Source organism: Chiloscyllium punctatum, chromosome 4 (genome assembly GCF_047496795.1).
Source record: "Chiloscyllium punctatum isolate Juve2018m chromosome 4, sChiPun1.3, whole genome shotgun sequence".
NCBI lineage: Eukaryota > Metazoa > Chordata > Chondrichthyes > Orectolobiformes > Hemiscylliidae > Chiloscyllium > Chiloscyllium punctatum.
In genome coordinates, this window is record NC_092742.1 from 118,633,376 (window position 1) to 118,654,050 (window position 20,675).

At 45.8% G+C, this 20,675-nt stretch overlaps 1 long non-coding RNA gene across 10 annotated transcripts in view; it reads right to left on the bottom strand.

Annotated features, from left to right (window-relative positions):
- The window catches only part of LOC140476635 (uncharacterized), a 50,218-nt gene that overhangs the window by 13,454 nt on the left and 16,089 nt on the right, over window positions 1-20,675 (bottom strand). For 8 of the 10 annotated variants that reach the window (XR_011960558.1, XR_011960557.1, XR_011960561.1 and 5 more), the window contains 2 exons: window positions 6,385-6,956; window positions 1,132-1,238 (listed from right to left, as the gene is read on the bottom strand). This is a non-coding gene — a long non-coding RNA (uncharacterized lncRNA). Of the gene's footprint in view, window positions 1-1,131; window positions 1,239-6,384; window positions 6,957-8,705; window positions 8,799-20,675 lie in introns of all 10 variants that reach the window. The other 2 variants (XR_011960556.1, XR_011960555.1) reach the window with 1 other exon arrangement.

Consider the following 20,675-nt stretch of genomic DNA (forward strand, 5'->3'; position numbering starts at 1 on the left):
TTCAAACATGGCCATTATAATCAATATCCCCAATCTTTACTTCAGCTGATATATTATACTTTAAAAACTGTTTACAAATACTCCGCAGTATCGCTTACAAATTGACTGTTCCCATTGGGACCATGCGAAATTCTGAATGGCCTGAACTAAAACTGAGGTTCAGCTTCACCTTCTCCCTGTCTCATCTCCCTCTGTTTTCACCCAACTCCAAAACATTCTCATTGAGCCAAGCAGCACTCAGCGTCAACATCGCCTTCAGCAATTTCTGGATGAGCAGATAATTGTCAGAATCTGTAAAATTCCACCTGAAAAGTTACTGGAATTTGAGTCCATAAGAAATTTCAATGGGAAATTTACAGGGAAATGAAAATAAGGAGTTCACAGGTTAAAGTCATGAAGTGGTTTACAGGGTCTAAACATGACAGTTCCTGCAGAGAGTCGAGGTATAGTTTGGATAAATCTATGTTCCCTCTCAGACCAATATCTCCTTCCCGGGCTGCACGGCCCAGAACAGAGCACATACCCCAAGGGTGATCCAACCATGAATTTGTACATCTTTCTGCTATTTGCTTGACAAAAATATGAGAGTCTGGAATAGGGTGCTTCTGGAAAAGCACAGCAGTTCAGGCAGCATCTGAGGAGCAGTAAAATCGACGTTTCGGGCAAAAGCCCTTCATCAGGAATAGAGACAGGGTGCCTGCAGGGTGGAGAGATAAATGAGAGGAGGGTGGGGGTGGGGAGAACGTAGGAAAGAGTACAACAGGTGAGTGGAGTGATGATGAAGGTGATGGGTCAGAGACGAGGGTGGAGTGGATAGGTGGAAAGGAAGATAGGCAGGTAGGACAAGTCATGGGGACAGTGATGAGCTGGAAGTTTGGAACTGGGGTGAGGTGGGGGAAGCGGAAATGAGGAAACTGGTGAAGTCTACATTGATGCCCTGGGGTTGAAGTGTTCAAAGACAGAAGATGAGGCGTTCTTCCTCCAGGCGTCGGGTGGTGAGGGAGCGGCGGTGAAGGAGGCCAAGGACCTCCATGTCCTTGCTGAGTGGGAGGGGAGTTGAAATGTTGGGCCACAGGACATTGTTTTTACCTAAAAATATGAGCTACTTTTCGACAGACAGAACAGACAAACCTTTCTCGTTCCACAGTTAACTGCCATTGATATTCAGATCCTGATGACTCCGCTGACTGTAGAAACATGCTTTTGAGATCCCGGTCTCAATTATTCTCAATTAATATCTGATAAAAAAAATTCACAAGACAAAGCTCACAGTCAGTGCAAGATGAATATTAAAGACAATTATTTCCCTGGTGTGTGTCTGATGTGTAAATGTTCCTCTTCAAATCGCCCCGCCCCTACCCAGGAAGAGGACATGTCCATGCGCCTCATTGTACCTTGCCCCCAATAAAGATGGTGGCTAGAACGCAGGACCCATCATTGCCTGAGGGCCACAGACATTTTCCCATATGCTGCAAACGTGGGAGCAGGAGTTTCTAATGCAGAATTAGCGACCTGTACAGAGTGTAATTAAACCCCTTCCAGTCTAAACTGATACATTTCATTCGGTTTCCGAAAACTTCCCCTTTCCTGTTTCGACCTCCTTCACACACCAAGGGTCATTCTGGTACCTATGACCCTTCCTTAGATCCGATTGTAGGAATTCTAAATTTTCCCAGCGACCGTGTGGAAACAGGGCCCTCGGCCCAACAAGCTCACACCCACCCTCCGATGATTATCCCACCCAAACCCATTCCCCGACCCTATTACTCTACATTTCCCCTGACTAATGCACCTAATCTATGCATCCCAGAACACTACGGGAAATGTAGCTTGGCCAATTTACTGAACCTGCATATCTTTGGACTGCAGGAGATAGGGGATAAAGAGTAAATAATAGGTTGAGATGGAGCGCAAAGAGAGACAGGAACATTTGGAAAGACAAAGGAGTGTATTACGATCTGGCTGGGAGGGTGCATAGCTGTTAATGGAGGGGACAGGAACCTGTGTCTGGCAGCATCTCAGTGGCGGTAGTGGAAATGGTGGCTGATGATCTACGTTCTGCTGAAAAAAGGACCCTGAGCTTCCAGTTGCCTGCCACTTTAACACACGAGCCTGTTCCCTGGCCAACATCTCTGTCTCAAGCTTACTGCAGTGTTCCAGTGAAACTTGATGAAAACTGGCATAACACTCCAGAACATGCCAAATTGCCTCCTCTTTCAAGGATTCACAATTTCCCCTCCCATGTGGTCAACCATGCCCTCCAGTGTATCTCCTCCACTTCCTGCACCTATACTCTTGAACCCCACACCTCCAACGCAACAAGGATAGAACCTCCCAGTCCTCACCTTCCACCCAGATACAACACATCATCCTCTGCCAGTTCCACCCCTTCGATCAGACCGCACCATCAGAGATATATTTCCCTTCCCACCCCTTTCAGCATTCCACAAAGACCATTTCCTCTGCGACTCCCTCATTAGATCCATGCTCCCAACCAACCCACCCTCCACTCCCAGCACCTTTGCTTGCCAGTTCAAGAGGTGTAAAACCTGTGCCCACACCTTCACTTCACGTCAATCCACGGCACCAAAGGATCCTCCCACATCCAGCAGAGATTTCCCTGCACGTCCAGATACCTCACCTATTTTATCCTTTGCTCACGATGTGGTCTCCTCTACATTGGGGAGTCAGGACGCCAACTTGATTCAGAAGAACATTTCTGGAACACATGCACCAACTCCACCACCGTGTGGCCGACCACTTCAACGCCCTCTCCCACTCCACCAAGGACATGCAGGTTCTGGGCTGCCTCCATCGCCAAATCCCAGCCACCCGACGTCTGGAGGAATAACACCTTATCTTCCACCTTGGGACCCTTCAACCACACGGCATCAAGGTTTGCTCATCTCCCCTCCCCCCCTCCCCCCCCCACCCACCTTATCTCAGATTCAACCCTCCAACTCGACACTGGCCGCTTGAACTGTCCCACCTGTCATCTTCCTTCCCAATTATCCACTCCAACCTCTCCCCATTACCTCCCATCTACATCTACCTATTGCCTTCCGAGTTCCCATCCCACAAACCCCACACACCCCTCTTATTTACCTCTCAGCCCTCTTACCTTTGGAGAGCTGATGAGTTAACCAGCCTCCTTTCAGCATTAACAATTCTGTGAACATTTTATTCTGAGCCCTCTAAGGGAATATCAGGGCAGGGTTTGTAAAGAGGTCAGATTGAATGAGGGTCTCAGTGAACAAAAGTGAACAGAGAGGTTTTGGGATGGATTGAATCAAATGTTATCAATTTGCACGGCTGCCAACATTACAGCAGTTACAAATGGGAGTGATCAAGAGAGTGGAATTAGAGCAGCAAATAGATCTTAAACATTTATGCAGCTAAAGGGCATGCTGGGTAAAGATACCACAGTTAGTGCTTATTTCATTCCAGACACACCAGCCAGGGCACACACCCTTGCTGTGTCTACCATATTGATCTCTAAGATTTTTGTTCATTTGAAGTGTTCCATGTTTAGATAGTCCAAAGACAGCTTCATTCTCCTCAATCTCTTCTGCCAAGGCAATGCTGCTGTTAGAATTCATGTCACTATGGCGTGTTACTGGCTGCTTCAAGGACTGGAACCGGCAATTGAGACTGAAAGGTTACTGTATAAAATATCTTCACTTGTATTGCCAGATTGCCAGACACATGAGGGGCTTTAAGAAAAAGTACTTAAATGATGGGCACTGAGTGTCAGAGTGCCTACTGTTGTGGGGACATTCTGTTTAGATACAATCTATTGGTAATTGTTAAAATTGACTTATCCTGGCTCCAGAGAAGTGTGCAGAGCATTATAACGGTCATCGAAGATGGTAACAAACTTCCCAGAGGTTACAAATCGTAAATGACAGAGTCGGCATGAGTTCTGCTGGTAAAGTGTATAAATTTATTCAAAATGGCTCCAATTTACTTTCAGAAACAAGTGAGAGAAAAGCACATTCCTGAGGTCTTTGCCTTAGTCCAAATTTAGACATTCAGGAGAGCTGAATGGAGAGTTGGTGTTGGCAGTTGTCGTAATGATAGGCAAAACTTGTTTCACAGAGAGAGAGAGTTCACAGATGGAAAACTCAGCTTTGACATCACATCAACTGCAGGTCCTGATCCTTATCAGTAATATAAAAGGGGAAAGCAGCATTCCTAGCTCAGAGAAATCATTCCCATGTTAGGCATCTGGTCGAATATTTAACCGGTCATGTGATCTGGGAAGACACCAATGTAACGGGACCAGGGCGAAGCTGTGTAAATGTGAAGAAATTTACTTACCCCTCTCAGTGGGACACTCACTGACACATTCACACTGGGGAGAGGCTGTTCACCTGCCTCACGTATGGGAAGGGATTTACTCGATCTTACAATCTGCTGAGGCACCAGAGGGGTCACAATGGATTTAGATCCTTCACCTGCTCCATGTGTGGGAAAGGATTCACTCAGTCCTCTGATCTGATGAAACACCAGCGAGCTCACTCTGGAGAATGACCATTCACTTGCACCCAATGTGGGGAGAGATTCACTCAAATGCACCACCTGCTGAGACCCCAGTGAGCCCACACAGGGGAGAGGCCAATCAGATGGTCAGGGTGGGAGAGGGGATTCAGTGATTCATCCTGACCCCCCGAGACCCCAGTGAGCCCACACAGGGGAGAGGCCATTCAGATGGTCAGTGTGGGAGAGGGGATTCAGTGATTCATCCTGACCCCCCGAGACCCCAGTGAGCCCACACAGGGGAGAGGACATTCAGATGGTCAGTGTGGGAGAGGGGATTCAGTGATTCATCCTGACTCCCTGAGACCCCAGTGAGCCCACACAGGGGAGAGGCCAATCAGATGGTCAGTGTGGGAGAGGGGATTCAGTGAGTCATCCTGCCCCCCCCTGAGACACCAGCGGGTTCACACTGGGTAGGAGCTGTTTCCCTCTCTGTGTGGCAAGGGATTTGCTGAGACTCAACACGACTGAGAGCCCAGTGAGTGCACACAGGGAAGTGGTCATCCCCCTGCTCTGTGTGGTGTAGAGTTCTCACATCACTGCAGGACTCTGATTCTGCAGTTACTGTCCATCAGAGTCAGGAGTGGACCTTGTACATGATGACACTGTTGGAGTATTGATGTTGCTGTTGTTAACCACATTAACTGGGCTGGAGTTGACTGAATTTATATTGCCACTTTCTGAACCTCAGGATGCCTCTCTGGGCAGTAGGTCACCACAAACAGCAATGTGACAAGGAACAGGGTTCATCTGTATTGATTTAAATTGTGATCATAGCACTGCTGTCTCACAGCACCAGGTAAAAGGTTAGAGTCCAGCCTTGGTCAACGGCCTATTTGGGGTATCCACATTCTGCCCATAATAGTGGGGGTCCCCTCCATGTGAGCTGGCTTTCTCCCACAATTCAAAGATATGCAGGTTAGGTGGATCGGTCGTCATAAATTGTCCACAGTGTTCAGAATTTACAGACTAAGTGAATCAGCCATGGGAAATGCAGTGTTACAGGAATGGAGTGCTCTGGGCGGGATGTTCTTCAGATGGTTGGTGGGATTTGATGGACCAATGCTCTCCTTCCACACTGTAGGGATTATATTCTATGATTGAGGATAAAGAATATTCTCAGGGTCGTCTTGGAGGAGGAGTATGTGGTGTGTATCAATGCTCTCTATGCCATTAGATAGAGGTGGGCACCGCAGGGGATACAGTACTTTATCTCCACCGCCACCACCACCCCCTCAACCCCAACTCTACTTTGATTTAGCCCCTTCCCACCCTGTCACTTGTAATGGTTTGCATTGCCCATAATGGGCTTTGTTTGTAAATATTCAACTGACGACACTGGTGTGCTACTGCTGGCGATTATACGTTAACAAAAAGCAAAATAATGGAATAATGATGTTGATGGTGGGAAGGTTGCTCAGCTGTGTGAGATAACACTTCTGGGTAGGAGAAATGGGAGAAAAATGCTTCACAGCTCACAGAACAAGAACTGAAAGTAGTTAAATCAAACCAAAAGGTTCAAAGAGGGAAGGAATATTTCCCTGGAGTTTGAGTAACTGAAAAGTGATGGGGTCCGGGAGTAGACAGGATTTTTTTTAAAGGGCATTTGAAATTTTAAAAACTGTCATATGCAGATAGTTTCGATTCTTTAAGTTTTATTTATTGTGGAATAAACTTGTACTTTTCAAAAAAAATAACAAATTCACAAATCTTGCGTTAAAGACAAATGTTAAATAAAATCCATCAAACCATCCCTCACTGAAAACTGAGGTAGAAGTGCAATCTCCTGCAGAATCCCTGCCCTGACTACTTCTTCCTACCCAGGCTCCATGGCTATATACATACCTGGGAGATAGCAGCAGGAGAAGGCCATTCGACCTTTGAATCTGGCTCCACCATTCAATGGGAAACAGCTGACCATCCAGCTCAATCTCCTGTTCCTGCTCTGTTCCAATCCGCTCTCATGACTTCACCTTGAAGAAATATATTCCGGTCCTCCTTGGGCTTCACTGCCTTTTATACCAGTGATGTTGCTGTGTTATTGCTGGGTGTAGGCAGGGGTAATATGATGGTTCTCTTCCTGGAGGACACACTCAGCGTCCCTCATCATCCTGCAGTAACATCAACTGGGTTTCAGCAACGAGAGATAGAACCCATTTCCAGGGTATGGTCATCACGGTCTCAGCCAGCATTTATTCCCCATCACTAGGTACCATTGAGAAGATGGTCGTGAGCTGCTGTCTTGTACCATTCACAGCCCATTTGGCGCAGATAGACCGACAGTGCTGGGAGGGAGAGTGTTGCAGGATTTTGGCCGAGTGATTCTCCATCTTTGGTTCTTCAAATGCTGGTTAACATAATCACAATCTGCACATGATTTTGAGATTTCAGTCTGCAAATCTTCATCATCTAGCACCCTGTGTAAAGGAATATGTACAGATTAGAAATTCAGAACAGACAATTCTAGTTTCTCTGGAATATCGTTTACCCTTTTCTTCCCCCAAAGCTGTAACCCTCCAGCCCACTTACTCTCTCCCACCATTCTGACTCTACTGCCCCCTAATGTACACCCTCCCCATTCTCATGGAGTTACTGATAAACAGCTCCATGCCATCACTTCCCATCCTGGTTAGACTCTGCACCCTTTCTGGGTTTACTTGCTTTCCCTTCAGTTGCTGCAAGTCAATAATGTAAGAGCAGAATGAAACAGACGGAAACAGAAAGGGAGGTGGCAGATCCTAGACAGAAGAGGAACCTTCAGTCTGGGAAAATGGGTCAGATTCTTCCTTGTTTCCCATTAGTTTATTCCCAGCATTACAATGAACTGGGGATGGAGAGTGGTCCCATGAGGGTGTAGTGACACTTTGACCCCCCCAACTGATCAATACTACAAGCAGATACGTTCCTCCTCTAGCCAATCACAGTGTGAAATACTTTCCCCTAATTATCCCAAAACATGTGCTCCAAAACCCGCCCACATTCTGTACATATACAGTGCCGGGTTTCCCAATACACCTATGGTCCCTGCCTCAAGAATTATGGGAGTTGCAGTCCCCATGAAGTCACTGGAGCCCTGTCTCTAAAAAGTGAATGAAACGTGTGGGGTGGAGGGTGTTGTGTATAGGATCCCCATTCAGACAGGCAGGACATATGGTTTGTCACTGGGTTTTACTGAGACATCTAGTTAGACATCCCAATTTCTAACGTACGGAATATAGATTCAGTCAATTGCGGGGTGGAGGGGTCAATAAGGGGAAGCAGTTTTAGGCAGAGGTGGCTCAGTGGTTAGCACCTCTGCCTCACATCTTCAGAGACCCTGGTTTGATTCAAGCCTTAGGTGACTGTGGAGTTTACACGTTCTCCCAGTGGCTGCATGGTTTTGTTCGGTGTTCCAGTTTCTTCCCAAAGTCCAAAGATATGTAGGTTAGGTGGATTCGCCATGCTAAACCACAGTGTCCATGCATGTGCAGGTTTAGCTGTTAACCATGGGAAATACTGGGAATGGGTGAGTCTGAATTATAGGATTGGTGTGGACTCAATGGATGAATACCCTGCTTCTGCACTGTAGGGATTCTATTCTATTCTCATGAAGAAGAATGTACCAATCTCAATGTGTTATGAATCTGTGGAATTCCCTATTCAAAACACAGTGGATGCCAAGACAATGAACAAATTTAATGGACAGATACAGATTTTTAATTTGCAATGAGCTGAAGGGTGAGAGAGAGAGAGAGAGAGAGAGAGAGAGAGAGAGAGAGAGAAGGCGGGAAAATCCAGCTGAGACCGAGGTGAGCTCAATCATCATGGTATTAAATGGTGGAGTTGATTCGAAGGGCTGCATTGCCTCTCCTGTGCCCAGGGCTTATCTTCTTACAGTAATACCTGGAAAGCGGAATCCAAAACTCACCACCTTCACCAAAGGAGATTTTTGGAAAATGCAGGATAGTCAACTGGAATAGCATTCAAAACTGAGATAGTGAGGAAGTGTGTAGAAGATAATGATTTTGCAATTTTAAACTGAGGGGTAACAGTGATTTATGGTTATAGATTGTGTCGTACATTCACACTGTCCAGAATACTCTGTTGTGAATATCTATTCTGTAATTTATTACAAAGCCAAGGTTACCGATAATGAAAACCAAAACACCCAGGAAACATCGTCTCACCTCGTAATCTGACAAAAGCCGCGTGATAAATCTGGTTGAATTTAGAACACAGATGGAAAGCGGGGAGATTAAATCCAGTCCCAAGATCCTGTGCTAAAACAAAGAAGACTACAATAGGATGAGACAGGAGTTGGTAATGTAGACTGGGAGCAAAGACTTTACGGTGGGACAGTTGACAGACAGTGGAGGAATATCAAAGCAATTTTTCAAAGTGCTCAGCAAAAATATATATCAGTGAAAATGAAGGACTGTCAGAAAAGGAGTAATCTGCCGTGGGTGTCTAAGGAAATAAGGGAGTCTATCAAATTGAAATAGAAGGCATACAAATTGGCAATGACCAAGGAGAAAGTAGGAGATTAGAAAAACTTCAAAGGTCAACTGAAAGCTTGATGGGATTGGGTATAAATAGTGATGAGTAGCAATGCCCAGGGCCAGAATAGCAGTTTACACTGTTAGAGGGAAACCTATTGTGTGGGGAACATGTGGCCTCTGTAATTGTTGAAGCATTTAACAGTTACCAGAGAGATAATCCTGATCAAGTTAAAAATCACAGCACACTCCAAAAGCTTGTACTTCCAAATAAACCTGTTGGACTATAACCTGGTGTTGTGTGGTTTTTAAACTTTGTCCACCCCACCCCAACTCCGGCTCCTCCACATCAGAATCCTGATAGAGAGCCCCACGGAAACTGAAGTGCCTGTCAGGTACTTGAGGGAGCCACGGGGGTGTGGGGGAGGGGTGTGTGGTTGAACCACAGAGTTGAACTGAACTAGACATTTTAACTGTTGTTGCCAGGGAGATAATCCTGAGAGACAGTCTCTATGCAAAGTCACAAATTACAAAGGTAGAAGAATGGGAGCCGTACATCGGACCTGATGCTGCCTAAAGGCATTTTGCACATAAAATACCCAGGTAACTACCATGTCTCATCAATAAATACTCAAAGAAGACCTCTCGGAGTTCTGTGCCTTGTAATTCCTATCCAGCAGGGTTCAGGAAGATGAGGACACAGCAGTCAGTCTTCACAGTGGAGAACACGAAGAACATGCCAGTAATTGATAAGGAGACTGAGGAAGGTGAGGATCTAGAAACGACCATTATCATGAAAGAGTTAGAGCTGGGCAAGCTAATGGCACTAAAGGTAGACAAGTCTCCTTCCCCTGATGGAATACATCCCAGGATACCAACAGAGTTCGTGGGAGAAATAGCAAATGCACTTAGTTACCGCATCCTACAGCAGAGACAGGCCCTTTGGCCCAAAATGGCCCATGCCGATCAGAATGTCCATCCACGCTGACCCTATTTCCCTGCACTCGGCTCATCTTTCTCTGACCCTTTCCGATCCATGTATTTGTCCAAATGCCTTTTACATGTTGATCGCGTACCCGCCTCAACCACTTCCACTGGCAGCTCATTCCATATACATACCACCCTCGGTGTAAAACAGTTGCCCCTCAGCTTCCCTTTTATTCTTTCTCCTCTAATTATAAACTGATGTCCTCCAGTCCTTGATTACCTGGGAAAAAGACTGAGTGCATTCACCTTACCCATGCCTCTCATGATCTTATACACTTCTATAAAATATTCCCCCTCAGTTTCCTCTGCTCTAAACAAAAAAGCCCTCACTTGTCCAACCTCTCCCTGTAACTCAGATCCCTGAGCCCTGGCATCATCCTTGTAAATTTCTTCGGCACCTTTTCCAGTTTAATAACTGAAACCTACACTGCATTCATCACATTTCCAGTGTTTCCCCACGGCGTTGGAACAGGCATGACAACGCCAATGGATTACAATCAATGATCGATAATTTACCCCGTAACAACAATCCCATTTTCATAGCTTTTTCCATGATGCAGGAATCCTTTTGTCTTTCTGGTTTCATGGTTAATTGTCCTCATACAAAACCAGTGGCTTAACTGTTCCTGGGAAATGTGTCATGATTTCTTAGACTTTCAAAACCCAATGAAATCTCTCTCCACAGTCCCCACACTAACATGGACTTCACTGTCTCAGTACTTTGTCCCCAGTCACACTAACATTTGAAATATTCGTCCACGGGCAGAATGCACACCTTTCCATCCAGATAAGGTCAATGATATTCAGATCTGCACGGATCAAGTAACTATCAAAACTGAACATGAAGTTCAATTTGAAATTCTCAACTGCAAATCCCCCCTTTCAGTACTGCACAACAGAGAAAACAGAAAGTGCTGGAAATCCTTAGCAGGTCGGGCAGCGTCTGAAACGCTGACAGATGCAGGAAACATTGCAGCCTTGAAGAAGTGGTTAGATTATCATACCAGGCACGTGCGCTTGATGGCCAGTATGTAGAAGATGGGGGCATTGTGTTCAACAGTTTTATACCAGAGACTCTGACCTCATTTGATTCCATGTTTCTCTGTGATTCCCTCTTTTCGGAAGCAGGCAGGAGTGGGAAGCAGTGGAGAATGTAAATGATGGGTGATCTTCCTAGTGCGAGGATTCGTGTACAGGAGCAGGAATCCCTTTCTGGAAGGGCCTTGGTGAGACCACACCTGAAATACTGTGTATATCTTTGTTCCCCTTTCCGAAGGAGAGCTACCCTGGTTATTGAGGGAGTAAAGGAGGGTCACCAGCCTGAGTCCTGGGATGTGGAGACAGTTATGGGCTGCAGCTACTAGAAATCAGAGTTTATACAATGTAAATCTGGGGAAGTGCAGCAGGTCAGGCTGCATCACAGGAGCAGGAAGGTTGATGTTTTGGGTCAGAACCCTTTGTCAGCCCTGATGAATAGTCCTGACCCGAAATGTCACCTTTCCAGCCCCATCGTATTCATGCTGGTCATCAAGCACCTATTAATTCTAGTCCCACTTTCTGGCACTCAGCATGTAACCGATATTGTAGTACCTGGTGTGATCATCTCAACACTTCTTCAAGGCTGCAATGTTTCCTGCATCTGTCAGCATTTCGGATGCTGCCCGAACTGCTGAGGATCTCCAGCACTTTTTGTTTTTATTGTGGATTTCCCCCATTTTGCTCAAGCACTTAGAGTCAGAGAGCTGTACAGCTCCATATTTTGCTGACTATAATTCCTGGGATGGCAGGACTGATGGATGAAGAGGGACTCAATCCTCATTTCATCCTCCTTTCCTTTGGCTTTCTGAGCCGCTAACTACATCACTAATATTCTACCTCCCATTCCCTGTCCTGAATCTGACCCATCTAAGCCTACACTTTAGTTCCCATCCCCCTATTAGACTAGTTAAAACCGCACCAATGGGACTGGCAAAAGCCTTCACCAGGAGATTTCTCCCAGCTCTGCCCAGGGGTAACCAGTCAGGCTGGTACAGGACCCACCCAGAAACGGTCCCAGTGCCTGAAGAATCTAAACCCTTCTCTGGTTCACCATTTCGCCAGTCACACGTCCAGCTGATCTATCCTCTTATTCCTGCTCTCACTAGCACATGGCACTGTGAGTAAGTCTGACATTATTTTATTTCAGGAGCTACATTTTACTGTATCCCAGATCTCCCTATATCCAGCTTTCAGGACCTCATCCCTTTGTTTAGTGATGTCATTGGTATCGGTGTGTTCCACAACCACTGGCTTTCCCCTCCAGCTCCAGAATGTCCTGTAGCTGCTCCATGATAATCGCGGATCCTGGCACGAGGGAGGTAACATACCATCCTGGATTCATGTCTGTGGCCACAGAAGTGCCTGCCTATACCCCTGATTATTGAATCCCCTGTCACTATAGCCCTGCCACTGTCTTTCCTCCGGTTCTGTGCAGCAGAGCTATCTGTGGTATCATGAACCTGGTTGTTGCTGATTTCCCGAGAAGCAACTCCACGCATTCACCCCCAACAGAATCCCAAGCAGGATTCAGTATCTTTTTGAGAAGTGGATGATCACTGGGGATTCCTGCACTGCCTTCCTGAGCCTTTTATTTGGTTTGATGGTCACCCATTCCCTTTTCTGCCTGTGTAACCCTCACCTTGCAGTGTGACGAACTCACTAAATGTTCTGTCCAATACATTCTCAGATGCTCCACAGTGAGTCCACTCATAACTCCAGGTCTGAAAAGCAGTTTCCCAGCAGCTGCAGGTGGGCCCACTTCCTGCACACAGAGCCGTCAGGGACACTGAAAGTATCCCTTATTTCCCACATTGTACAAGAGGAGCACACCACGGGTCTGAGGGCTCCTGTCACAACGTCTCTCTAAATTCAGCTAATTACTCCCATTAAGAGAATTTAAAAGAGCTTTCAACCTTCCTTCACTTCAAACATTTCCATTATATATCAAAAGCCCCAATCTTTACTTAAGCTGATACATTATATTTTAAAAACTTAACAAATACTCTGCAGGTATCACTTACAAATTGGCTGTTCCCATTGGGACCATGTGAATTTCTCAATGGCCTGAACTAAACCAGAGTTTCACCTTCAACTTCTTCCTGTCTCATCTCCCTCTGTTTTCACCCAACTCCAAAACACACTCATTGAGTCAAACAACAATCAGTGCAGCCCTGTCATTTTCATTGTCTGCTCACACCTACACTGCCCTCAGCCTCCTGTCCTGTTCCAATGCATCTCAATGGGAGCTCAGGAACTGCATCTCATCTTTCAGCTCAGCCCTTTGTAACCCCAGAGTCAACATGGACCTCAGCAGTTTCTGGATGAACAGACAGTTGTCAGAACCTGGAACATTCCACCTGAAAATGTGCTGGAATTTGAGTTCACAAAGAATTTTAATGAGAATTTTGCAGGGTGTTCAAAATTAGGAGTTTACAGGTTAACATTATGAAGTGAGTGACTGGGACTAAATCTGACAGTTCCTGCAAAGAGACTAGGTATAATCTGGATAGATCTGTTTCCACTCAGGCCAAATCGCCCATGGGGGATTCAACCACAAATGTGAACATCTTACTGCATTTTGCTTTACAAAAGTATTGAAGATATTTTCCCAGAGACAGAACAGACAACCCTTTCTCCTTCCACAGTAAAATGCTAATGATATTCAGATCCTGATAACTCCGCTGTTTGCAGAAATCTGCTTTTTTGAGATCCCGTCCTCAATTATTCTCATTTAATATCCCATAAAGAGAATTCACAAAACAAATCTCAGCCAGTGCAGGATGAATTGGAAAGACAAATATTTATCTGGTATGTGTCTGATGTGTAAATGCTCCTCTTTCAAATCACCCCTCCCCCACCCAGGAAGAGGACATGTCCATGCACCTTGCTGTACCGTGCACCCAATAAAAATGGCGGCCATAACCCAGGACCTATCACTGACTGAGGCCCACAGCCGTTTTCCCATTTGCTGTAAACATGGGACCAAGAGTTTCTAATTCAGGACTAACACCATGTACAGACGTGTAAATAAAACCTCCCAGTCTAAACTAAATCATTTTCTCCCGGTTTCCGCTGCCGCTCCCCCTTCCCAGTTTCCGGCTCCTGCACACACCAAGGACCATTCCGGCTCCAGTGACCCTTCCTCAGAACCGATGGCAGCTGGGAAAATTAGACTCCCTAGTGTGGAAACAGGCCATTCGGTCCAACAAATCCACACTGACCCTCCGAAGAGTATCCCACCCAGACCCATTCCGCTACTCTATTATTCTAAATTTCTCCTGAACAACGCACCTCACCTACACATCCCTGAACACGACGGGAAATATAGCTTGGCTAATTCACCTAACCTACACATCTTTGGACTGCAGGAGATAGGGTAAAAGAGTAAATAATAGGTGGGATGGAGCGATCCTTCAACAACACGGCAACATTTACTCATCTCCTCTCCCCTGACCTTATCTCAGATCCAACCCTCCAACTCAGCACCGCCCTCAAACTGTCCCATCTGTCCATCTTCCTTCCCAATTATTCACTCCACCCTCTCACCATTACCCCCACCTGCATTTTCCTATCGCCTTCCCAACTACCTTCCCACCAGCCCTACACACCCATCCTATTATCTGTCCTCTTCCCCACCCTCACATTCCTGAAGAAGTGCTTAGGCCCAATATGTCAATTCGCCTGCTCCTTGCATACTGCCTGATCTGCTGTGCACATCCACTGCCACACTTTAACACAAGCTGGAAGAACACCACCTCATCTTGTACCTGGGGTCCCTTCAGCACTCTGGTCTCAACATTGGATTCCATAATTTTAAGTCCTAAGTCTCCTACGTACTAGTATCCTAGCCCCCATCCCATAGACCAGGCCCTGTTATCACATCGCCTGCAATTACACACTACCTATGGTTAGTCACTAACAATCTCCATAAACAGCTATTTCACCCTCCCCCAGCCAGATCGTTATCCACTCCTTTGTCCAACTGCTCCCATCGCATTCTTTGGAATCTATCCCCACCTATCATTTACACCTTAACCCCTACCTTCTGCATATAAACCGACATTGTTTCTCAGGAACATCAGTTCTGACGGAGGGTCATTGGATCAGAAATGTTAACTTTGACTTCTCTTCACAGATGTTGCCAGACCTGCTGCGCATTTTCAGGATGTTCTGGTTGTTGGTTCTGATTTACAGCATCCGCAATTCCTTTGGTTTTCATTTACTGGGAGTTGGTAATTCAGGTCCAGCAGCCTACATCGTGTGTTTATCAACCCACCCAGTCCACAAACTCAATTTCTCTCCCAGTCTCTGCTGTCTCTCCCACTCCCTTCACACTCACTGGGTCCCCCCTCACAGTGACATTGCACCTGCACAGCTCATGGTCACGTGTTGGCCTGCTGGCCACACCCCTCATTCACTCCCATTGGCGGGAGGATTACACCAACTCCCCTATTGGTCTGAAGCTGCCATCAATCAGCCAGGTCCCATTGTGACTTCAGTGGTAGGAGGCTGAGGGGTGACCTCAGAGGTTTATAAAATCGTGAGGGGCGTGGATGGGATACAGTGACAAGGCCTTTTCCCTGGGGTTAGGAAGTCCAGAACAAGGGGGCATAGGTTTAAGGTGAGAGGAGAATGATATAAAAGAGACCCAAGGGGCAACTATTTTCATGTGCGTGTATGGAATCTACTGTCAGGGAAGTTGTGTAACTATACAAGCTGTCACCATTTGAAAGGCAGCTGGATGGGTATATGAATAGGAAGGGCGTAGAGTGATATGGGCCAACTGCTGCCATATAGGACTAGATTAGGTTGGGACATCTGGTCGGTGTGGACGAGTTTGACTAAGGGGTCTGTTTCCTTGCTGTACATGACTGTGGCTCTGCCCTGGGATGAGCTTCATCATTCTTTGAGTGGGGCAGTATCACAGAGCACAGAGGCTGGCGGCTATTCAGCCCATTGGGGCTGTACTCTCTCCATCTGGAGATGCTGCCAATCTGCCCTTACTCCACTCCTATTTACCAGTAGCCCTCCACATTTATCCTCAAATAGTTAAATTGCAAACCTGTTTTGACAATAACAAAAGCTGCATCCAGCTGTGATTCAAACTGTTCCAGATGCTCAGAACCTACTGAGTAAAATAACCTTCACATTTTTAACCTGCATTATTTGCCAATTACCTGAAAGTAGTTACTAAAATTTGTGACAATAATTTCTCTCCGTGTTTCAGTAAATTAAATATCCTGGAAACAAATCTGTTTCTGGTTGAAGTCACTGCTTAACCTTCTCAGCTCCAAGAAGAATTGTCAGGCCTTTTGCTAACTCTCCATAAAAGAGAAATCTATCTTAATTTGAATTTAATTTGAATTTATTAGTGTCATAGAGAAGCACAGCACAGAAACAGACACTTCGGTCCAACTCGTCAATGCCGCCCAGATATCCTAAGTTAATCTTGTCCCATTTGCCAACACTTTGCCCATATCCTTCTAAGTTTCCTAAACACATACCCAATCAGATGCCTTTTAAATGTAAATTGTACCAGCCTCCACACTTCCTCTGGCAGCTCATTCCATACACGTACCATATTCAGCTTGAAAACATTGCTCTTTAGATCGCATTTAAATCTTTTCCCTCACACCTCACGTCTGTGCTCTCTGGTTTTGGACTCCCCTAACCTGGGAATAAGACCCTGGCTGTTCACCCTAACCATGACCTTCACGATTTATCAACCTCGAAGGTCACCTCTCAGCATCTGATGCTCCAGTGAAAACAGCCCGAGCCTATTCAGCCTCTCTCTGTATGGGTCAAACCCTCAACCCTGGAAACATCTTTGCACACCTTTTCTGAATCCTTTCATGTTTTATAATATCATTCCGATAGCAGGGAGTCCAGGACCGAAAGCAGAATTCCAGAAATGGCTGAATCAATGTCCTGTACAGCTGCAAAATAATGTCGCAACTCCTATACTCAATGCATAGGCCAATAAAGGCAAGTATACCAAACGCTTTCTTCATCACCCTGCCTATTCCACTTTCAAAGAACTATGAACCTGCACCTCAACGTCTCTTTGTTCAGCAACACTCCCCAGGCCCTTCCCATTAAATGTATAAGTCCTGCCCTGATTTGTTTTTCCAAAATGCAGCACCTCACATTTATCTGAATTCCACTCCATCTGCCACTCCTCAGCCCAGTTGATTGAAGTCTCATTGTACTCGGAGGTAACTTTCTTCCCTGTCCACTGCATCTCCAATTTTGGTGTCTATGTAAAGTCACTAATCATAGCTCCTATATTCACATAGAAATCATTTATATAAATGATGAAAAGCAGTGGACCCAACACCAATCCTTACACCATATTGCTCATCACAGGCCTCCAGTCCGAAAAGCAATCCTTCACCACTATCCTCTGTCTCCAATCTTCCAGCCAATTTTGTATAATTTGTTAACCAGTCTGTTATGTTGAACCTGTTGAACATCTTTCTGAAGACCAGGTTAGTGATTTCCATGCACAAAGCCATGCTGACTATCCCTAATTATTTCTTGCCTTTCCAATTCCATCCAAATCTTGTCCCTGAGAAGCCCTTCCAACGACTTGCCTGACTTCAGGCTCACCGGTGTATTGTTCCCTGGACTTTCTTCACCACCTTTCTCAAATAATGGCGCCCGTCTTACAGCACCTCACCTGTGGCTATTGGTGATACAAATATCTCAGCGAGGGGCCTGGCAATCACTTCGCTAACTTCCCACAAAGTTCGGGGACACACCTGATCAGGTCCCAGGGATTTATTCAGCTTTATGTATTATCAGATATCCAGTACCTCATTCTCTGTAATATGGACACTTGTCAAGTTATCACTATTTATTTTTCCAAACTGTCTCACATCCACATCCTCTTTAAGTAAAAGCTGACATAAAATCCTCCCACCTCCGATGGTTCCACAGACAGCCTTGCTGATCTTGGAGGGTCCCTAATCTCTGCCTGGTTACTCTTTTGTCCGAGGTGTATTTGTCGAATCTCTTTGGGTTCTCCCTTAAACCTATTTCCCAAAGCTATCTCATGTCCCCTTTTAGCCCTCATGGTTTCCCCCGACTGTACTCCTACTGCCCTTTTACTCCTGGAGGGATTCACGCAAACCCAGCTGTCTGTACCTGCCATATCCCTCCTCCATTTTCTTGACCAGGCCCTCAATTTCTCTCGACAGGCAGCATTCCCTACAACTCCCAGCCTTGGCCTTAACAGGAACATACTGTCTGTGTACTCTCATTGTCGCAGGCCTATGGATGCAATGGCAGATGAGGACAGAGAAGCAATCATTCTCAGTAAAGAGGTGGTGTTGGGAAAGATAACAGCCTAAAGGTAGATGGGTCGTCTGGCTGTGATGGAGTGCATCCCAGGGGACTACAACAGAAGGCAGAGGCTAAATAGCAAACGCACTCGTGATAATTCACTAAAATGTGCTGGACTCTGGGACGGTTCTGTCAGATTAGATAGCTGCAAATGTGATGCCAATATTTTAAAATGGACCTGTTAGCATAACTTCTGTAGTGGGGGAAATGCTCGATCTCTCAAGGAAGAAATAGTGAGCTATCTGGATAGAAATTGTCTCAGAGCAGACACAGCATCGATTCATGAAAGGTAGACAACACTAAGCTGAGTGGTAGAGCAATGTGTGTAGAGGCCAATGTAAGTCTGCAGAGGGATACGGATAGGTCAAGTGAGTGGGTAAGGGTCGAACAGATGGAGGACAATGTTGGGAAATGTGAGGTCATCCATTTTGGTCGGACTAACAGCTAACTGATGAAATGGTGAAAACTTGCAGCACGCTGCTGTACAGAGGGAGCTGGGTTTCCTTGTGCATGAATCACAGGAAGTTGGTTTGCAGGTGCAGCAGGTAAATAAGACAGTGAAGGGAATATTGTCCTTCATTGCTAGAGGAATGGTTATGCTGCAGCTGTACAGGGTGCTGGAGAGGCCACACCTGGAGTACTGTGTACAGGTTTGGTCTCCATACTTCAGGAAGGATGTACTGGCACTGGAGAGGGTGCAGTGGAGGATCACTAGTTTGAGTCAGGATTTCAGAGGGTTGACGTATGCGGAGAGATTGAGAAAACTAGTTCTATACTCATTGGAATTTCGAAGTGTGGGGGGTTGGATAGGAAAAAAGTTGAAATTATGAAGGGATGTGAATTCCACTGGGGACGGAGCAAACTAGGGAGCAGAGAGTCAAAATAATGGGATATCAGATTTAGGACTGAGTTCAGGATGGACTTCTTCAGATAAATCTGTGAATCTGTGGAATTTGCTGCTGAGTGCAGCAGTTGACGTTATCAACTTGACTATCGTTAGGTCAAAAGGTAGATTTGTGAACAGGAAAGGAATTAAGGGTTATGGTGAGAGAACAGGAAAGTGGAGCTGAGGCCATGAAAAGATCAGCCCTGATCTTATTGAAAGGCAGAGCAGGCTTGAGGGGCCAGGAAGCCTACTTCTGCTCCTCTTCCTTATGTTCTTATGTTCCCACTTTCCAGCTGTCCCTTTACCTGGGAATAGCAAAGAAATATTGAAAGTTCTCGCCTTGTACCGTCAAAATTCGCCTTTGTCCAATTTAGAACACCGTTTAGATCTGGTTTAGTATTTTCTGTAACTATTTTAAAACTCGTAGAATTATCAGATAATCCTGAGAGTGCGGAAGCAGGCCATTCGGCCCAACACATCCACACTGACCCTCAAAGCCTCCTACCTTAAACCTGTAACGCTGCATTTCCCATGGCTAATCCACCTCGCCTGCACATCCCTGAACAATATGGGCAATTCAGCCTGGAATATCCACCCAACCTGCATATCTTTAGATAGTGGGAGGAAACCACAGCAAACAGACGAAACCCACGCAGGTAATAACAACAAGGTGATCATCCCTTTCTTATTTCCCAGGTCAACCTAAATAACTTTGCTGGACGTAATCTCAGAATATCCTCCCTCAGCACAACTGTAATGCTACCCCTAATCAAAAAGGACACTCCACCTCCTCTCATGTCCCCCTTTCTATCCTTCCTCTTGCATCGATACCCTGGAACATTACGCTGCCAGTCCTACCCATCTCTGAGCAACGTTTCAGTAATACCCATGATATCCCAGTGCCACATTCAAAACCATACCCTGAGCCCATCTGCCTTCCCTGTCAGGCCTCTTGCATTGAAGTAAATGCAGTGTAACTTGTCAGTTCTACATGGTTCTGTGCCTTGCCCTTGACTGTCTGACTTCTGAACTGTACCAGCCTCAGACTTACCTCTTTTCTCACTATCTCTTTGAGTTTACCCACACTCCCTCACTGGTTTAATGACTCCTGAGTATCACGAGCAAATCTCCCTGCCTGGATATCAGACACCTTCCAATTCAGGTACAATCCATCCTTCTCATGCACATCAACTCTACTCAAGAGGAGATTACAATGATCAAAAGATGTGAATCCTTCTGCCCTACACCAGCTCCTTAGCCAATCATTCATCTCCTCCATCCTGCTATTCCTAGTCTCACGAGCATGGAGCACCTGGAGTAATCCACATATTATGACCGAGGACCTGCTTTATTATATTCCAGGCTAATTTGCTATATTCTCTCATCAGGACTTTATCTTTTCCCCT